The sequence below is a fragment of the Diabrotica virgifera genome, chromosome 4 (genome assembly GCF_917563875.1).
Source record: "Diabrotica virgifera virgifera chromosome 4, PGI_DIABVI_V3a".
Classification (NCBI taxonomy): Eukaryota; Metazoa; Arthropoda; class Insecta; order Coleoptera; family Chrysomelidae; genus Diabrotica; species Diabrotica virgifera.
Window position 1 is genome coordinate 32,701,628 of NC_065446.1, and position 15,276 is coordinate 32,716,903.

The 15,276-nt window shown below is 35.9% G+C and overlaps 1 protein-coding gene across 1 annotated transcript in view; it reads right to left on the reverse strand.

Moving 5' to 3' along the window:
• The window catches only part of LOC114333528 (golgin subfamily B member 1-like), a 137,504-nt gene that overhangs the window by 72,454 nt on the left and 49,774 nt on the right, over nucleotides 1-15,276 (reverse strand). The window lies entirely within an intron of this gene.

Genomic DNA, 15,276 nt, shown 5'->3' on the forward strand with positions numbered 1-15,276 from the left:
TTTTATTTTTTTTCTGGTATAGCAAGGGGTGCTTATTATAAGACTAACTTTTTCTGAAAAAATTTCGCCCCGGAACCTCCCTTTTCACCCCTTTAAAGGGGGTAATTTGTGGTTTTTTGCGGAACGTAGCCCTTCCTGTAACTTTTACAAAAAATTTTTTCTATAGAAATATGAAGAGGACTATATTTTCTACGATTTATTTCCGACAGCATCTCTCTATCATCCACCGTTTAGCGGGGGTGGCGCCCTAAATTTGACAAGTTTTTAAAAAAGATGTTTTTAAAAAATATATATTTTTCCCTAACTGTAACGGAAATTAAGAAGAAATCCTGCGGCAATTATTCACAAACAATTGAATGATTTTTTGGTATAGGTTTCACTTACGGGTAATTGCCCTTTTTTTTAATTACAGGGTGTTACATTTTAAAAAACCTCTTTTTATACCATCTGAACCGTTTATGCTAGAGTAAAAATACTTTCAGCGATTACCCATGTACTGGTGCTATTTACAAATTTGTATAATGCACCCCCATTTTTTCCCCGGAACCACCACAAAACAAAGAAGAATTAATAAATAAATTGATTTTCTTGGAATCCTTCACACACAATGCCCTTTATTAATATGCTTCATATATCATTTTGTGCACGTTATTATTACCCATGCATGGACTCCAAAAGCAATTTCCTAGTGCAACCCTTGTGGCAAAAAAAAAATAAAATGGGGGGTTGAAATTTTTTTTTTGTTTTTTGCTTTTTGATTTTTATGGGCATATGCTTCATCAACAGTGCTTTTCAAAAATATATATGATTATTGCAACATCTCTGCGAAAACCACCCCTATCCTTGAAAATATACTGCAGAAACTACCCCTATCGCTTGACGAGCATGTTTTTACGATTTTCTCATTACCTATGTATTATTTTTAAACAAAACTTATACAAGGTTAAAGATCACTATTTACTCTAAAAATTATGTCGTATTCATTTTTTCGTATAAGCAACCGTTACGGCACAGTGGCGCCGTAAACCTCATATATCCTTTGGCGGGCTCCAGTTTTTGTTTTTTTTTTCGTCATCTGTTCGTTTTATTGATAAAGTACTTATGCAAAATAAAACAACACAGTGTAACCTACAAATTTTGACTTATGCACATTTTACATTCTTTGCTCCCCAAAGCCACAGTGGTGGCCCAAAATAAATTTTTGCATATTTTCGCCACCTACATGCATTTTATTGCATTAATGCTACCTTAACAGCACAATATTTACCCTTAGGTGGTCGCTACGCAGTGGCGGATCCAGGGAGGGGTGATGGGGGTGATCATCTCCCCCCCCCCTCTCAAACCAAGTGATATTATATTCAAAGATTATAAAAATATTCATTTATTTTTATAGAAATTTAACCAATTGGCACCCCCCTCTTAACGATGCTGGATCCGCCACTGTCACTAAAGCATAAAAAGTCATTCTTATAAAAATAATAATAATATAATATAAGTATTTCTATAAAAATAAATGAATATTTTTATAATCTTCAAATATCATATAACTTGGTTTGAGAGGGGTGGGGGTGATCGCCCCATCACCCCTCCCTGGATCCGCCACTGCTTAGCGACCACTTAGGGGTGAATATTGTGCTATTAAGGTAGCATTAACGCAATAAAATGCGTGTAGGTGGCGAAAATATGAAAAAATTTATTTTGGGCCACCACTGTAGCTTTGGGGAGCAAAGAATGTAAAATGTGCATAGGTCATGATTTGTAGGTTACACTGTGTTGTTTTATTTTACATAAGTACTTTATCAATAAAACAAACAGATGACGAAAAAATAAACAAAAGCTGGAGCCCGTCAAAGCATATATGAGGTTTACGGCGCCACTGTGCCGTAACGGTTGCTTAAACGAAAAAAATGAATAGGACCTAATTTTTAGAGTAAATAGTGGTCTTTAACCTTGTATAAGTTTTGTTTAAAAAAAATGAATAGGTAATGAGAAAATCGTCAAAACATGCTGGATAAGGTATAGGGGTAGTTTCTGCAGTATATTTTCAAGGATAGGGGTGGTTTGCGCAGGGATGTTGCAATAACCATATATATTTTTGAAAAGCACTATTGACGAAGCATATGCCCACATGGTTCAAAAAGCAAAAAACAAAAAAAAAATTTCAACCCCTCATTTTATTTATTGTTTTTGGCTACAGGGGTTGCACTAGGAAATCGCTTTTAGTGTCCATGCATGGGTAATAATAACTTTCACAAAATGATATATGAAGCATATTAATGAAGGGCATTGTGTGTGAAGGATTCCAAGAAAATCACTTTATTTATTAATTCTTCTTTTTTTTTGGTGGTTCCGGGGAAAAAATGGGGCTGCATTATACAAATTTGTAAATAACACCAGTACCTGGGTAATCGCTGAAAGTCTTTTTACTCTAGCATAAACGGTTCAGATGGTATAAAAAGGGGTTTTTTAAAATGTAACACCCTGTAATTAAAAAAAGGGCAATTATCCTTAAGTGAAACCTATACCAAAAAATCAATCATTTATTTGTGAATAATTTCCGCAGCATTTCTTTTTAATTTCCGTTACAGTTAGGGAAAAATATATATTTTTTAAAAACATCTTTTTTAAAAACTTGTCAACTTTGGGGCGCCACCCTTGCTAAACGGTGGATGATAGAGAGATGCTGTCGGAAATAAATCGTAGAAAATATAGTCCTCTTCATATTTCTATAAAAGAAATTTTTTGTAAAAGGTACAGGAAGGGCTACGTTCTGCAAAAACCATAAATTACCCCCTTTAAAGGGTGAAAAGGGGGGTTCCGGGGCGAAATTTTTTCAGAAAAAGTAAGTCTTATAATAAGCACCCCTTGATATGCCAGAAAAAAAATAAAACCGGACTTGTGTCCATTTTGCAAGGTTCAACCTCTGTTTCCTACACTATTAGTTTTGTAACTGGTACCATGTTCAATGATATTTCCTCTTCTTTTAATTTAAGGCCATGGACCTGGTTTTGGTCGATTTTAAGGCTGTAGTCATATTTCTGACGTCAACCGGCAGATCCTCCAAACTTTTCAAGGAACTTCTTGGTAATATTATATAGGTCGTGTCTGTCGGTTTTAAATCCCCTGTTATTTGAGCTAGTCTCTTCGTATTCCTTCGTGTAACGTGCTGATTCAATTATTTCGATCATTTCTGTCTTTTACTTCGTACAATATAAAATAGACTAAGAATCTAATAAAGAGGACCATTATGAGTTAAGGGCGTAGGGGCAATATATCGGCTCCAGTGCTTTTTAAATATATTTTTTCGACTCCTGAGACAACTAATAAATATATTTGAAAAATTTAAACGCAGAATGAAAGACTACATTTTTACCGAAGGCCGAAGGTCGTTAGAATAAAACAAAAATTTTCTTTTGAATGAGATATTTAAAATTGAAAATCACACTAATTTTTTTCTTTTTTTTTTTCTCCTGTAACTTATTAAAATAATCATAGAAGTTTTCAGGGACTTTAGGCCCTCAGTAATAATGCAATCTTTCATTCTGCGTTTAAATTTTTCAAAAATACTTATTAGTTTTTTCAGGATTCGAAAAAAATGAATGCATTTAAAAAGCATTGGAGGCGAAATCTTATGCCTATCCCCCGAAAAGTACGTATTACTTAAACTTAAATCTACCGTACAATTTTATTAGATATTCATTATTGTAACCTGCTTCTTTGATTGTACCTATAAAAATACTTACGTGACCAGCCCTAAAAATTGTTGCCATATTTATAACCTTTTTACATTCTAACTTCTAAATATTCTTGTAAGACATTTGGCTAAATAATTTTATAATTATCATATTATTGTCATTATTATTTGACAAAAATTCTGACAGATATACTATTAGAACCGCGACCTGATATTTAGTCAAAAATTTAAGAATCTTCTTTTTATTTCTTGTTTATAATTAGCACAGTAAATGAACGGGAAATACGGCGATACCGTGTAATTTTTAGGGGCAACTCCGAATTGCATGAAGATTTGGATTCAGGCTCTACTTACCATCCATTTCAAAGTTGAATTTGTGCCGTTGCTTGCTTTTACTTGGGAGGTGACAGTCACCCCTTCTCGGGGGTGAACTAACATGCGTTCAAGATCAGCCCGGAAATGGATATATTGACTGATTGTAAGCAACTTTCGATCGATAGAGCTTTTCATGCAAGTCATAACTTTTTGAGTTAGGTATTTTCGATTTAAAATGTTTATTTTTCGACAAAGAAAATCCGCTTTCAAAAGGTTTTTTTTTTCAAATAACTCAAAAAGTAAATATTTTATCGAAAAAAACATTTTTGCCAAAAAGGTAGCTTAGAAAAAGACAAAAAGAGTCGTGTATTCTTAAGGTCTATAGATCCAGCAAAAGTAAATTTGTAGCTCATGAAAAATACGTTTTTATTCGTCCAATTCCAAATCTAATGTTTCATCGTGAAATAACCAAAAAATGAAGCATTTTTCGGGAAAAACCCTTTAAAACTTTTTTAAAGTGTTTAAAAAAAGCTTTAGTTTAATTGTTTCTAAAAGTTTTTAGCATTAGAAGTAAGCGAGTTACGCTCAAAATAAAGTTGGCCCACTTTTTTTTGGTAAAAAACCATGAAAATCTCCCCGTGTTTAGCTCCCCAAATGAAATTAATCGTTACCGCTTCACAAACAATTTACTTTACTTATCTATCTTTTATATTATGATCTGTCAGTTTCACCGGTTTCAAGTGCTTATTTTTGAAAGAGTTATAGTTAAAAGGGCTTGGACGAGTCACTAATCACGAGTGTATGCAAACTTTGAACAGCCTTATCTTAACCAATTTTTGTCTTACAGAAAAAAAATGAAACTGGCGTATTTTCAAAAACAAAACCTACATTTTTTTACTCTGTGAGATTTTTCGTCTCACTAATACGTTTTAAGTTATTTTGAAAAAAGCAAATATTTTATACTATAAAACAATTTTTTTCAAAAATAAGCACTTCAAACCGGTCAAACTTACAGATTGTATAAACAATACCCATACATTTAAAGTAAATGGTAGAGCGGTAACGATTAATTTTATTTAGGGTGCTAAATAGAGGGAGATTTTCACAATATGTTTTACCCAAAAAAAGGGACCAACTTTTTTTTTCAACGTAACTCGTTTATTTTGATGCTAGAAATTAAAAAAAAAATAGAAATTAAGCTTTTTTAAACACTTTAGTGTTTAAGTTTTTCCAGAAAATTGCTTAATTTTTCAGTGATTTAACGTTGAAATATTCGATTTGGAATGAGACGAATAAGTATGTATTTTCCATGAGCTACAAATTTGCTCTTACTAGGTTTATAGATTTTACTGATACAGCATTTTTTTCGTTTTTTTATATGCTACACTTTTTCTAAGAATATTTTTTTCGATAAAATATTTACTTCTTGAGTTATTTGCGAAAACCAGTCTGAAAACGTAGTTTTTTTGTGGAAAAAAATATTTTAGATTGCTAATAACTCGAGAAGTACCTATTGAGTTACATAAAAAACTCTATAGAACGAAAGTTGCTTATAATCAGTCAATTTGTCCATTTCCGAGCTTATTTTAAACACGCTTTTTTTCACCCCCGAGAAGGGGAAACTGTCACCCCCAAGTAAAAGCAACCAACGGCACAATCAACTTTGAAGTGGAGGGTAAATAGAACCTAAATCCAAAGTTTCATGCAATTCGGAGTTGCCCCTGATAGTTACACTCCAAAACGGTCATTTATTGGGCTAAATTACAGATGCTTGGGGTTATGCTACACTCGCATTCTTATAAGTATCATACGCCAATCAATGAGAGTAAAAATAGGATATTACCTCCGAATTCTATCCTACTCCATTAATTTTAATTAACTTTTGGGAGTAGGCTCTACTTACCTCCTAATTCAAAGTCTACCCTATGGCGATATTCTTTTTATTTATTTATTCATTGCTAATTTACAATCTACTTCAATAAAGTAATATAATATAATATAAGTTCTTGGCTTGAGGCAGGTTTCGTCCACTGACGACTCTCTGGAATTCACCTAGCAGCTAGGTCTTCTGGCCAAAGTCTTTTTAGGCGCCTGTCAATTAGTGGAAGGTTGAATAATTCGTCTATGAGATGGTCACCAATCACATCATTGATGAAAGGAATGTTGAGGTCTGCCTGAAAGGTTTGCTTTGACACGTACCATGGGGCTTTAGATAACATTCGAATAGTCTTTGACTGTATTTTCGTGTTGGATGGTTTGCTAGAGCCCCACAGCTTGATTCCGTATGTCCAAACTGGTTTGAGTATTGTTTTATAGATGGTCGGTTTGTTTTCTAAAGAAATTTGCGATCTTCTGTTAATTAGCCAGCTCATATTTTTAACTTTTAGGTCGAGGTGTTATCGTTTGGCTACAATATACAGTGCGCTGGAGTAAGTGTTACCCCCACCCCATATTAACTCATTTATTTTTGGTATATAAGCAAAATGCTCGGACAGCTCGATTTTTAAAATAATCATAGTATATTATAGTATCAATGTTTCGAACTTTACGCAATCCCCCTTCAGGTGACAGTCATAACTTTGATTTTTTTAAATGGGAAAGTATGTACATCATGTTACACTTCATTTAAAATCTTTTGAAACACTAATTATAAAAATGTATAATATGTACTTGGGCAAAATTTCGGCCAAATGCTTTTTAAATGCATTCATTTTTTTTGAATCCTGAGAAAACTAATGAGTATTTTTGAAAAATTTAAACGCAGAATGAAAGATTATATTATTACCGAGGGCCAAAAGTCCCTTAGAATAAACAAAAGGTTTCTTTTGAATGATATATTTGAAATTAAAAATCACACTAAATTTTCTCTTCGTTTTCACCCCTGTAACTTATTAAAATAAGTATTATAGAAATTTTTAGAGACTTTCGGCCCTCGGTAATAATGTAATCTTTCATTCTGCGTTTAAATTTTTCAAAAAATCCAATTAATTTTCTCACGATTATAAAACAAATAATACAGTTAACAATCATTGGACCGAAATTTTGCACAAGTGTTATACATTTTTGTAATCAGTATTTCAAAAGCTTTTAAATGAGGTGTCACATGATGTACTTTCCCATTCAAAAAAATCAAAGTTATGACTGTCATCTGAAGAGGAATCGCGTAAAGTTCGAAACATTGATGCTATAATATACTATTTTAAAAATCGACCTGTCCGAGCGTTTTGCTTATGTGCTAAAAACAAATAAGTTAATTTGGGGGGTAACACTTATTCCAGCGCACTGTAAGTGATTTCCAAGTAAGTTTTGGGTCTAGATGAAGGCCCAGGTACTTTACTTCTGTTTTTATTGATATAGGTGAATTATTTAGGTGTAGTTGTGGATATCTAATTCTTCGATTTGTGAAATTTATTTGACAAGATTTGTTTTTGTTGGCGTTTATTTTGCAGTATCAAAGCCAGTCTTCTAGTTCATTGAGATTATTTTGCAATTTTTTAAATGCTAATATTTAGTTGATGTCTGATGTTAGTTTAAGTATACCAGTGTCATCCGCAAATGTTGACTTTAGTGATTTTCGCTAATAAGAATATCAGCAGTGAAAATTTGGCAAAGGAATGGGCCAAGTACACTGCCTTCAGGTACTCCTGATTTTATTTGGTGGTAGTTGGATATGGTTCCTTCGTATTTAACTTGGAAGTATCTGTCAGACAAATATGATTTAAGGAAGATATAGATTTGGTCAGTTAGCTGAGTTTTTATTTTGAAGAAAAGACCCTCGTGCCACACTCTATCAAATGCGTACCTATATATCGAGGAGTGCTGATATACTGATTTGTTTCCCTTCTAGGCTCTCTTTTATTTTGTTGACTCATCTATGGCACTGTTGTATGGTTGAGTGACTTGAGCGAAAGCCAAACTGGTAATCTGGGATTAGGTTTTCTATATGTATTGTTGTTTCTGTTCTGTTAAGAATTAACCTTTCGAAGACTTTTGATAAAGTCGGAAGGAAACTTATTAGTCTGTACGAACTGGCTATGACGATATAGAAGAACTAGACTCAAACATGAAAAATGTTTGGAAGCTCCAGAAAATGATAAGAAGCGACAGAAAACCCATCCCACCATTACATGGAGAAAACGGCATAGTATATACCATAGAAGAAAAAGAAGAGGTGATGAGGTTCACACTCGAAAGAGAATGCAGGTGAAACTACCACCCAGACGAGGACGTAGACTTCATGGAAGAAGTCGAAGAGCAAGAAGAAAGACCAGAGGATCCAGAGGACATCATCCCCCCAACATCACCGGAAGAAATAAACGAACATATAAAAAACAGTTCACCGAGAAAAGCGCTTGGTTTAGACGAAATAACAAATAGAGCCCTAAAGTACTTGCCTATAAGAGCTATAGTGTATTTTACAAACATAGTGAACGCGATAATAAGATATAAAATATTCCCGAATAGATGGAAAGAGGCCCATGTCATTATGATTCCAAAACCTGACAAGAACCACACATTCGCGCAGAACTACAGGCTAATCAGCTTACACCCAGCGATCAGCAAGATAGTGGAAAGAATTATTCTCAGCAGACTGCAAGCGGAAACAAACAGATTAGAGATAATCCCAGAAGCTCAATTCGGATTCAGAGCAGAGCACTCCAGCGAGCTACAAGTACTCAGGCTAACTGAGTACATAGCAGCTGCATTCAACGATAAGCAGTACACTGCTCGTACTTAGGCGACCGGAGTTTCAGAGTTCGAATAGGACAAGTCCTGTCCGAGCTCGGAAGCCCAGAGGCTGGAGTACCACAGGGAGCGGTCCTGTCACCTCTGCTGTACACAATATACACCGCTGACGTACCTAGAACACCGGGTGAGCCTTTACGCCGACGACACTGCGATAGCGTCCAAACATAGAAACGTAGATATAGCAGTGACCAACCTGCAAACAGCGTTAGACGACATCGAGGAATGGAGTATAAAGTGGAAGATAGCCATCAACTCTGAAAAGACACAAGCGGTACTATATAAGAAAGGAAGACAATATCCAGAAGAACAACTGACGGTGCAGAACAACCCCATCAGTGGGAAAATGAAGCTAAATACCTGGGAGTCATCATGGACAAAGAATTAACTTTCCAAAAACACGTAGAAGCCACAGTCCAGAAGGCCAACATGGCAAGAGCAACATTAAGAGGACTCACAGGCAGAAAAAGTAAACTAAGACTAAAAACGAGGTTAAGACTAATAAACAGCATAATATTACCGGTATTAGCTCTCGCATGGGGACAAGTATGTAAAACTCACAAAAAGAAGATACAAGCGGTTCACAACAGCAGCCTAAGAGAAGCAGCCAGAGTCTCGAAATATGTCGCTGAAAGATTCCTGTTCAGAGAACTACAACAGGTGAGAGTCACCGAAATGATGACAGACAAGCGAGGGTCAAATTCGCGGACCTAGAGCACCACCCAAGTCCCATACTGCGAGAGATGTTAGGGTATGACGCTTTCCACCGATGGAAGCACAAACGTCCTAAACAACAAATAGTGGAATAAAGTAAAGTAAATAAAGAGAGACATAAAGAGAAAGAGAAATCAAAGTGATAAAGAATATAAATAAGTAATAGTAGATAGTTCGTAGCTCGAAAACACCAAGTGCTGAAGAAACACGTAACCAAAGCGTAGGTCCAACATCACGATCAGGTAAAGTCAGTCCTTAGAAAAATAGAAGGCGCAAGCCCCAAAAAAAAAACATAAAAAACATAAAAACAAAAATTACTTGAGCACCAAGCCATTGGACTGAACTCAGTGGGGCTTGGTACAATGACTTGGGGCCCAAGCAAGCAATTTTAGTTCCGCGGATAAGTAATCAGAAGATAAAGGCATAGAGCGCTTCACGCTGGCCTAGTTTTGAATTCGATTAGGGCACCACATTGGTTTCTTATTACCCAGGATTCCATTGTGAAGAGCATTTGGCTACGATAGTTGTACCCCCATCGCGCATCAGCGTGCTATGGGGGGAAAAGGGATGGCCTGGGGCATTGGAGCGAGGTGGGGTGATCCCTGTTTTCACTCGGGTCAAAACACCTCGCCCCAATGAATTGTTACACCCGAATGTACTTTTTTCGATAGGGTGAACATCTCCCACAGGTCGGGTTGAATCAAATTGCTTGCTTGCATCATATTGAAAATAAGATTGCTGGAGCAACAATTTGTTTTAAATGTATTAATTTTTTTCGAATCCTGGGAAAACTAATAAGTATTTTGCAAAAATTTAAACGAACAATGAAAGATTACATTATTACTGAGGGTCGAAAATCCCTTAGCATAACCAAAAAGTTTCTTTTGGATAAGATATTTGAAATTAAAAATCACACTATTTTTTTTTACTTTTCTTTTTCACCCCTGTAACTTATTAAAATAAACATTGTAGAAGTTTTCAGGGATTTTTGGCCCTCGGTAATAATGTAATCTTTCATTCTGCGTTTAAATTTTTCAAAAATACTTATTAGTTTTCTCAGGATTCGAAAAAATGAATGCATTTAAGACACATTGGAGCGAGATTTTGCGCCTACGTCCTTGAAAGGTATAACTGGTTTCAAATATTTCAAAGGCACATGAACAAAATCAGGCTGACAGAAAGTGAGAACCGCTTATTTTGTTAGTCTGATGAGACTGAAGAACACGTTATTTCAAGCTGCCTAGGATAGCATAGGATAAGGCTTAATACATTTAAGTATTATTAACAGCCCTACGACTCCTTAGAAGAGCCACCTAAGGCCATAATTGACTTAACCGCTACAATACCTACGTAAGATATTCACAATAGAGTAATGCTAAAATCCACGAGGAAAATAAACTTCCTGTAGCTGGCTGTATACCGTAAATCACAAAAATGCCAAGTTTCTTGTAAAAGGTATATATTAAAATACCCTAAATAAGGGTCAAAATACAAAACGTTTTCGGATTAAGGAATCCATCATCAGTGTTTAAAAGCCCTTAATTTTAGGGCTTTTAAACACTGATGATGGATTCCTTAATCCGAAAACGTTTTGTATTTTGACCCTTATTTAGGGTATTTTAATATATACCTTTTACAAGAAACTTGGCATTTTTTTTAATGCTAAAATATAAATAAACAATATAATGGCCATCGTACTTCCCTGGAATTAGCCGGCTGGGTTTTTTCCCAGCATTGAAAGGACAACAGACAATGATAAAAATAAAATGTTATGTGCAGCAGAAACGAACATATTATTCAACAACTCCTATTGCAAGAGCAACTGCAATAGAAGATATCATGTAAGATACATATCTTGCACAATATGAGATACACAGTTTAGTAAGATGGGAAATATAGACAATATATTTACGTGAAAATATTTGAGTAAGACTTCTATCTATCTATCTAATCAGCCCTAAACATCCATCCTTGGATATAGGCCTCCTCTTCCTTCTTCCATGCCTCTCTATCTTGGGCAATTTGCATCCATTTTGACCCAGTGTGCTTCTTCAGGTCATCTGACCATCGCATTTGTGGCCTTTCCATTTTTCGTTTGTGGTTCCACGGTCTCCAATGTATAATCGTCTTAGTCCATCTTTCATCCTTCTGCCGTAGGGTGTGTCCGGCGGACTTCCATTTAAGCTTTGCTACTTGTTAGAGACATCTTTCACTTTTGTTTTGTTACGGATCCATTCGTTTCTTTTTCTGTCTGATAGTTTAATGTTCAGCATTTGTCTTTCCATGGATCTTTCTGTCTTTGCTATTTTTTCCATATTTTCTTTTGTAAACGTTCATGTCTGAGAGCCATATATTAGAACAGGGAGTATACATTGATTGAAGACTCTTGTTTTTAGATATTGCGGGTATTTTCTCTTCTTTAGAATATAAGACACTTTTCCGAATGATGCCCAGGCCAATCTTATTCTTCTCTTTATTCCTTCGGTCTGATTTTCTTTATTTAATCTAGTGATTTGTCCTAGATATATATACTCTTTTACTTGTTCTATTCTTGTTTGTGCCACTGTAATTATTAGTTCTTCTTGTTGATTGGCCATGGTTTTTGTTTTACTGTAATTCATCGACAGTCCTATCTTTGTCGATTCTCTATCTAGTTCTTCCATCATTCTTTGTAGTTCTTCACTTCATTCTGTTATTAATACAATATCATCAGCATATCGTAAGTGATTCAGATATTGCCCGTTTATGTTTATACCCAAGCCATCCCAGTGTAGTTGTTTGAACACATCTAGCGTTTGGTTGAATAGCTTGGGCGAGATGGTATCTCCTTGTCTTACTCCTCGGTTTCTTAATAGGCTCCGTTTGTTTCATTAGCTTAATAGTTGTTGTTGCCTTATATATATATATATATATATATATATATATATATATATATATATATATATATATATATATATATATATATAATCCTACTATCAATTTGGCATCGATACATTATGCATTTACCATCAATTTGGCATCGTCTTGCAAAGTGGCATCTGTATATCGATGCCACTTTACACTACCTTAATAACTTTTTTCCTGTACTTGTTAGCAGAAGTCTAATCAACTCTGTAGTTAGAGATTTGATTCCTTGATGTTACTTTAATATATCAGCTTTCTTTGTTTATTCCTTACTGACTTATATAAGTTTATTCCATAAAATGTTTGAGTTCAAAATGATGGCACAGTGAAAATATTATATACATTTAGTTCAGTGTTTTACCGTTTTGTCGCTGCCGCTATATACATGAAAACGTATATCCCACTTTCATTATCAATCATTTTGGCATCAGAAATTTGGCATCACTGTTGAATACAATATTATCCACAACGAAAAATAGGCAATTTGAGAATGTATATATTATTTTCATCAACAAATCATTCTGGCATCAAGTTGTTTTCACCCAATTTTGAAAAAATGTGAAAGCTTATAATCCAAGGATGGTACTAAAGGTGAGAAATTTGACCTAAACTATCTGTCCGTCGGTCTGTCCGACCGCGAATATAACTCTTACGTCATTATACCAGGTAGAATGACAAATGAGGTGTCAAATGAAAGCGTATAATCCAAGGATGGTACTAAAGGTGAGATATTTGACTTAAACTTTCTGTCCTTCGGTCTGTCCGACCGCAAATATAACTCCTCCGTCATTATACCAGGTAGAATGACAAATGAGGTGTCAAATGAAAGCTTATAATCCAAGGATGGTACTAAAGGTGAGAAATTTGACTTAGGCTGTCTGTCCGTCGGTCCGACCGACCGCGAATATAGCTCCTCCGTCATTATACCAGGTAGAATGACAAATGAGGTGTCAAATAGAAGCTTATAATCCAAGGATGGTACTAAAGGTGAGACATTTGACTTAGGCTGTCGGTCCGTCCGACCGCGAATATAACTCCTCCGTCATTATACCAGGTAGAATGACAAATGAGGTGTCAAATGAAAGCTTATAACCAAAGATGGTACTAAAGGTGAGAAATTTGACTTAGGCTGTCTGTCCGTCGCGTCGGTCAGTCCGACCCCGAATATAGCTCCTCCGTCATTATACCAGGTAGAATGACAAATGAGATGTCAAATGAAAGCTTATAATCGAAGTATGGTACTAAAGGTGAGACGTCGGTCCGTCCGACCGCGAATATAACTCCTCCGTCATTATACCAGGTAGAATGAAAAATGAGGTGTCAAAAGAAAGCTTATAATCCAAGGATGGTACTAAAAGTGAGAAATTTGACTTAGGCTGTCTGTCCGTCTGTCCGTCCGACCGCGAATATAGCTCCTCCGTCATTATACCAGGTAGAATGACAAATGAGATGTCAAATGAAAGCTTATAATCCAAGGATGGTATTAAAGGTGAGAAATTTAACTTGGGCTGTCTGTCCGTCGGTCCGTCCGACCGCGAATATAACTCCTCTACTATACCAGGTAGAATGACAAAAGAGGTGTCAAATGAAAGCTTATAATCCAAGGATGGTACTAAAGGTGAGAAATTTGACTTACGCTGTCTGACCGTCGGTCCGTCCGACCGCGAATATAGCTCCTCCGTCAATATACCAGGTAGAATGACAAATGAGGTGTCAAATGAAAGCTTATAATCCAAAGATGGTACTAAAGGTGAGAAATTTGACTTAGGCTGTCTGTCCGTCGCGTCGGTCAGTCCGACCCCGAATATAGCTCCTCCGTCATTATACCAGGTAGAATGACAAATGAGATGTCAAATGAAAGCTTATAATCGAAGTATGGTACTAAAGGTGAGACGTCGGTCCGTCCGACCGCGAATATAACTCCTCCGTCATTATACCAGGTAGAATGAAAAATGAGGTGTCAAAAGAAAGCTTATAATCCAAGGATGGTACTAAAAGTGAGAAATTTGACTTAGGCTGTCTGTCCGTTTGTCCGTCCGACCGCGAATATAGCTCCTCCGTCATTATACCAGGTAGAATGACAAATGAGATGTCAAATGAAAGCTTATAATCCAAGGATGGTATTAAAGGTGAGAAATTTGACTTGGGCTGTCTGTCCGTCGGTCCGTCCGACCGCGAATATAACTCCTCTACTATACCAGGTAGAATGACAAAAGAGGTGTCAAATGAAAGCTTATAATCCAAGGATGGTACTAAAGGTGAGAAATTTGACTTACGCTGTCTGACCGTCGGTCCGTCCGACCGCGAATATAGCTCCTCCGTCAATATACCAGGTAGAATGACAAATGAGGTGTCAAATGAAAGCTTATAATCCAAGGATGATACTAAAGGTGAAAAATTTGACCTAGGCTGTCTGTCCGTCGATCCCTCCGACCGCGAGTATAAATCCTCCGTCATTATACCAGGTATAATGGCAAATGAGGTGCCAAATGATAGCTTATAGTTCAAGCATGGTATTAAAGATGAAAAATTTTACCTAGGCTGTCTGTCCGTATGTCTGTCCATCCGCGAATACAACTCCTCCGTTATTAATACAGATAGAATGACAAATCGGGTGTCGAATGAAAGCTTTTAACTTAAGGATGGTATTATTAAAGATGAGAAATTTGACGTCGGAGTTCCGGTTTTAGAGTTGCAACCGTAAGTATTTACTATTTTAAAGTTGCCGAAAGAGAATAAGTGATATATTATTCAACGTGGCTTAGCAAGATGAGAACAAATGTAAAATTTTGGTTTTTACGTAATTTCCGCTTAAAAAGTTATAACCGGAAATGCCATTATTCGCGGTGTGCAAGTACTTGGAACGGATACGAGAAACGATCGTGCGCGAATAGCGGAGAAAT